Source organism: Sorex araneus, chromosome 1 (assembly GCF_027595985.1).
Source record: "Sorex araneus isolate mSorAra2 chromosome 1, mSorAra2.pri, whole genome shotgun sequence".
NCBI lineage: Eukaryota > Metazoa > Chordata > Mammalia > Eulipotyphla > Soricidae > Sorex > Sorex araneus.
In genome coordinates, this window is record NC_073302.1 from 134,550,639 (window position 1) to 134,557,422 (window position 6,784).

At 42.9% G+C, this 6,784-nt stretch overlaps 1 pseudogene; it reads left to right on the forward strand.

Annotated features, from left to right (window-relative positions):
• The first annotated feature begins 289 nt into the window (after nucleotides 1-289).
• LOC101551480 (serine incorporator 2-like) lies at nucleotides 290-3,416 on the forward strand (annotated as a pseudogene).
• The last annotated feature ends 3,368 nt before the right edge of the window (nucleotides 3,417-6,784 follow it).

Here is a 6,784-nt window from a genome sequence, read left to right on the forward strand (position 1 = left end):
GGAATTTATCCCCCAAGAATACGGCCCTATTGACAAGGAAATATTTGATAATTAGTTTTCCACTGATGAGAATGAAGAACGATAAAGTCGCTCTTCAATTTCTGTATTTTAGTAATTATGTCCAGGGAGATTTAAGTTGGGAATTGAATCATTTCCCTTCCTGGGGCAGCATGGAGCAAAAGTTTAGTTCACAGTCTGGATACATGGCTGCACGCACTCGCTGGAACCCCAAGTCATATAGCTGGCTCTGGATCCTGCTCGTTCAGCAGCCAAGCAGCTGTGCAAAGGCATGGCCACCCGGGTCAAATCTCTGCGGAGCTTGAGCCAGCACCAGCCCCGGCCCGAGACTCTCATCACCAGAGATTTTAGCAGTGACTGGAAGAGACAAGCACAGAGTCAAACTCGGGAAACCTGTGAGTTTAGTAAGAGAGGGAACACAGAGCTGGTCAAGAAATATCTGGTCGGAGAGAGCAGACATACCTGCCACAGTCCAACCCTCAATACAGAGCTCTGGGGCCCTGCTTTCATCTTGGAAGATGAGTATGTGTCACCTGGGGTCCCACACATCCTAGTTTCTCCCTCCCACCAAGATTTCTCTGTACCGAAAATAGCCCGGTCCCTGGATCAGAGTAGGTAAGTTTCTACTTTGTCTTCCATGATAGATTGTTTCAAATCTCTTGATGCTTGGACAGCTGCCATCATGCCCTGCCCCGAGACATCACTGGCTCCAATTTACCTTCACCTAATTCTAAGCTCTACTGTTCATTCCATTGGCTTAAACTTACAAAACAGAAAATTCAGCTGTACAATTAGCAAGAAGCTCAGGACTATAGTTGGCATCATTAAGGGCCTTTGAGTACAGAGGTCTGCCACTGCACTGACCACAGGCACATGAAGCCAGTCTTAGGCCAACTGCATACAAATCTTCATAAATAATTCTCTCTCCTCCAATTATGATCTAAATGAACTTCAAGATGTCTCATTTAAAGACACAGCCCAGAAAAAAACAACAACCCGAGGTAAATTAACTATAATTCTATTCTTGACTTGCATTATGCAAAGTCTATTGTAACTTAAATATAATCCAAAGCAAAAAGCCTTATATGCTTCTTGTATCTGTAATTGCCCCTCATTGAACTGCTCTATAAATATTTCATTCTTTATTTCCACTTGACCTTTTGCAGCACACACATACAAAATAGGTTCTCCTTTACAGGAAACCTATAAAGTTTTTGGCTTTCTTGCTGACTCTTACCCACAGCAGAAATGTGTAAATTCTTTGCCCATGACTAAGACTCTAGACCTCAAGAGGAGCCTTACCCTTTGAAAATCTTGCCCTTTGAGATGTAGGTAACAGATGGTAAATACACACTTAGTAATATTTTGTGTCCCATTTACAAATGAACAATTAATCCCTTCTTTGTAAGTCAAGGGCATTTTCACTTTTGTTAACATCATTGAACCCCTTTTCTTATTGGATTCCCTCGTACTTAAGATTAGTTCTCCATCCGTGGCATAGAAGCAAAAACCACTGGCACCCATTTGAGTCATTTAATCTCAGCCTTCCGCTTCCTCTGTGGTAGACATAAACTATGATTTTGGGGTAATCCAGAAATCTAAAGAATGGGCTCTTTCTCAGTCATATGAATTAATGACCTGATTATAGAATACAAATAATACTAACCTATCTTAAGAAAATATGTGTTGCCATGGAGCACTGTCAGGAATTCGTCTCCCCCACAGAAAGGGTGGGGCAAGGATGTGGCTTAATGGAGAACATTTACCTTGCAAGTTTACCCTGAGTTTGATTCTTGGTATCACATGGTCCCCCAAGAACCACCAGGAGTGATCCTTGAATACCCTGAATGTGCCCCCCAACAGAAAAAGTGGAAAAGAAAATAGAATAAGGATGGCCTGTGTTGATAAATATATCCTGAGTAGTAATAATTCTTTGATGTTTTCTTGAATTTTGATGATATATCTCCAAACAATTCTTCCTATTTTATAATGACATGATTCAGGGATATTGACTCCCAAATACTTTGATTCTAGGACAAAGGAAGTAGTTTCCATGGACAAAATACAGGTTTAACAAATTTATCAAGCCCAAGGAGGGGAAAGTAGAATTTCCTACCAATAGCCAGTTGGTCAAAAATACAAGAAGCACATGGCTGGAGTCTGAAGTGTCTTAAGGACTGAGGGGAGGGGAGGGTTAGTCTTTTGAAATTGTCCTTTAATAAGTGGGACTCCACTTTCTCAAAAAAGCAATACAAATAGCCAAAAGGCACATGAAAAAATGCTCTCCATCGCTAATCATCAGGGAGATACAAATCAAAACAACAATGAGATATTATCTCACACCACAGAGACTGGCATACATCCAAAAGAACAAGAACAACCAGTGCTGGCGCAGATGTGAGGAAAAAGGGACTCTCTTTCATTGTTGGTGGGAATGCCGACTGATCCAGCCTTTTTGGAAAACAATATGGCATTCCTTCAAAAACTAGAAATTGAGCTTCATATGACCCTCCAATACCACTTCTGGGAAGATATCCTGAGGGTGCAAAAAAGCACAGTAGAAATGACATCTACTGTATGTTCATTGTAGCACTGTTCACAATAGCTAGAATCTGGAAGCAACCCTAGTGCCCGAGAGCAGACAACTACTACTATGCAAGCCTCTTCTTCTTCACCTTCTTCTTCTACACACGGTCCCTCACTACTGTGACTCTGATATTCATCTACTACACCCATCCTGGGGGCTGCCACAAGGGCAAGATCTTCATCAGCCTCAACCTCACTTCTGTGTCTGCATCTCCATCGTCTTCATCCTGCCCAAGATCCAGGATGGCCAGTCCAAATTGGGTTTGCTGCAGGCCTCGGTCATTACTGTGTACACCATATTGCCACCTGGATGACACTGTCTAATGTCCCCTACCAGAAATGCAACCCCCACCTGCTGACCCATTATAGCAATGGGACGATCCCTGATGACTATAAGATGCATTGGTGGGATGCTCCCAGCATCGTGGGACTCATCGTCTTCATCTTGTACACCCTCTTCAGCAGCCTGCACTCTTCAGACCACCCACAGGTGAACAGCCTGATGCAGATGGAGAAGAACGTGGTGCAGGTGGTGCAGAAGCAACAGCAGATAGCAGTGACTGAGCACCAGGCCTAAGACAATGAGTAGGACTGCGTCTCCTACAGCTACTCCTTCTTCCACTGCTGCCTGCTGCTCGCCTCGCTGCGCATCATGATGATGTTGACCAACTGGTACAGACCTGGCAAGATCTGGAAGATGATCACCACGTGGACGCCGTGTGGGAGAAGATCTATGCCAGCTGGTTCGGCTGCTGCTCTACCTGTGGAGGCTGGTGGCCCCGCTCCTCCTGCCGCAGCGAGACTTCAGCTGAGGCGCCCGCAGCTTTGTCAGGGTGACCTTCCTCTTAGTACCTTCGGGAGTAAGTGTGAGGGTTCTCACGGCCACGCCAGAGCCCCTGCTCTCCTGATGCCCCTACTCCCACCCCCAGCACAGGGCTGCTGCTGCTTCTCCCCAGCCAGTCACCCACACCTGCCCTCCTAAGGAAGAAGGGTCACCTTTTCAAACTCTCCAGCAGAGGGTCCTGAAGGAGAGACTCTCCAGACCACTCAGAGAAGGGGCACCCCACCCCCAGCACAGAGACCTGGGCATTGCTGACCCCCTGCCCGGCCCCGTGCCTTGCTGAGTCTCTAAGACTTTGCCCAATATTATCTGGAAAACAATATGGACAGTCCTTCAAAAACTAGGAATAGAGCTTCCATCTGACCCCGCAATACCACTTCTGGGAATATATCCCAAGGATGCAAAAAAGCACAGTAGAAATGACATCTGTACCTATATGTTCATTGCAGCACTGTTCACAATAGCCAAAATCTGGAAACAACCCAAGTGCCCTAGAACAGATGATTGGTTAAAGAAACTTTGGTACATCTACACAATGGAATACTAGGCAGCTGCTAGGAGAGATGAAGTCATGAAATTTGCTTATAAATGGATAGATATGGAGAGTATCATGCTAAGTGAAATGGGTCAGAAAGAGAGGGACAGACATAGAAGGACTGCACTCATTTGTGGAGCATAGAATAACATCACATGAGGCTGACACCCAACGACAGTAGATACAAGGGGCCAGGAGGATTGCCCCATAGCTGGAAGCCTGCTTCATGAGCGGAGGGGAGAAGGCAGATGGCATAGAGAAGGAAGAACTAAGAAAATGATGGCTGGAGGAATCAGTCGGAATGAGAGATGCGTGCCGAAAGTAGATAATGGACCAAACATGATGACCTCTCAGTGTCTGTGTTTGTCACTGTCATCCCGTTGCTCACTGATTTGTTCTAGCGGGCACCAGTAACATCTCTCATTGTGAGACTTATTGTTACTGTTTTTGGCATATCCAATACACCATTGGTAGCTTGCCAGGCTCTGCCGTGCGGGCTCGATATTCTCGGTAGCTTGGCAGGCTCTCCGAGAGGCTGGAGCGATAGCACAGTGTCTGTGTTGCAAGCTATAATGCCCAAAAGTATAGAGAGAGTATGGAGAATATTGTCTGCCATAGAGGCAGGGGGAGGGTGGGAAAGGGGGGATATACCCGGGATATTGGTGGTGGGGAATGTGCACTGGTGGAGGGATGGGTGTTTGATCATTGTGAGATTGTAACCCAAACATGAAAGCTTATAACTATCTCACGTGATGAAATGGTTTTTAAAAAGACTCTGCCCAATACATCAGCCAGTGCACTTCCCCCCCCAAAAAAAAAATTCAAAGAAACTTTGGTACATCTTCCTAATGGAATACTATGCAGCTGTTAGGAAAGATGAAGTCATGAAATTTGCTTACAAGTGGATGGTCATAGAGAGTATCATGCAAAGTGAAATGAGTTAGAAAGAGAGGGACAGACATAGAATGACTGCACTCATTGTGGGCTATAAAATTACGTAATATGAGACCAACACCCAAGAACAGTAGACACAAGGGCCAGGAATATTGCTCCACAGTTGGAAGCCTGTCTCATGAGCTGGGGGAGAAGGCAACTGGAATAGAGAATGAATCACTGAGTCAATAATGGTTGGAGGAATTGCTCAGGATGGGAGATGTGTACTGAAAGTACATAAAGAACCAAACCATAATGCCCAAAATTAGAGAGAGAATATGGGGGAAATTGTCTGCCACAGAGGCAAGGGGGGGTGGAGAGGTGTGGGGGCATACTGGGGACATTGGTGGTGGAAAATGTGCACTGGTGGAGGGAAGGGTGTTCAATCATTGTATGACTGAGCTTCAAACATGAAAGCTTTTTAACTGTTTCTCATGGTTATTCAATTAAAAAAAGAAAGAAAGAAAATACAGACAGAAAAAGAAAGGCAAAATAGATATGGCTCAAAGGAACTAAATCAATGTTAAAGAAAGTATCTTTAGATATTGAATGAAGAAAATTTTTTACTAAATGTAAAATGAAGCAAATAAAGTGGGATCCCACATCACCTTCAACTAAACTGTGTCAGAATTAAATTAACTATAAGACACTCAGGTAGTATTGTAGGAAATGGTGTACCAAAAGGATTCCACACACATGATGAATAGAAAGGAAGTATTTTACATAGTAGTAAATGCAACTCACAGGGAGGAAACACATAGTAATAAAGAACTGGGTTTTTTATTCCAGTGCAGAATGAGGGAACCTTGAGTTTTTCCTATGCAGGAGACTGAAAAACTAGCAGGTACCAAAGGAGTCCAAAAGGGAATAAATAAAGGTAACCAAAACTAAGGAAAACATATGAATGACAAAAACTGTGTAAAGAAATTGGATCTTACACACCAAGTTAGGTAGGAAAGTAACATAGAAGTCAACTAAAATCAATAATAATAATAATAATAATAATAATAATAATAATAATAATAATAATACAGAAGTTTCAATTAGCAACAGAGAGCTTAATAAACCCTTAAACAAGGACTAAATGATGTTGTTTAGTAACATTTAGTTACTAACTAAATGTAAGTTACCATTTTCACAAATTTCCTTTTACTGAAGTACTTTTTGATAATTACATTAGTCATTTGGATGTAATAAGCAATATAAAATAATTTTATTTTGTGGGAGTGGGCTTGATAGGTGCTTCCTCTTGGTTGGCAAGATGGGACAATGGTTTAGAGGAGGTCATGCTGGTGGTGGAATGGATGTTGGAATATTGAATGCCTGTAGCAACTATATCGTGAACAACTTTGTAAACCATGTTTTTTTTTTTTTGCTTTTTGGGTCACACCTGGCATTGCACAGGGGTTCCTCCTGGCTCTTTACTCAGGAATTACTCCTGGCGGTGCTCAGGGGACCTTATGATATGCTGGGAATCGAACCTGGGTCAGCCGCGTGCAAGGCAAATGCCCAACCCACTGTGTTATCACTCTAGCCCCAAACCATGGTGTTTAAATAAAGGAAACACACACAAAAGAAAGAAAATGCTCTTAAATATTATGGTAATGATTATAATGTCTTGTCTGTGAAGTGGTGTCACTTCTTTCTTCATTAATATCTTAGTTTTGACTGCATGACTTAAACAACTTACTTTAGAACTTAATTCACTTACCTAAATAGGATAATCCATAGTCCAGGTCAGGGCACCAGAACTGTAGAGTTGGTGAAAATCTTTTTGTGGACTATATTTTCACAAGGCCTTGTCCTGGTGAGTAACAAAAAGAAGCAAACTTTTATCTTTTCTTTTTTTTTTTTCTTCTTGGGTCACACCT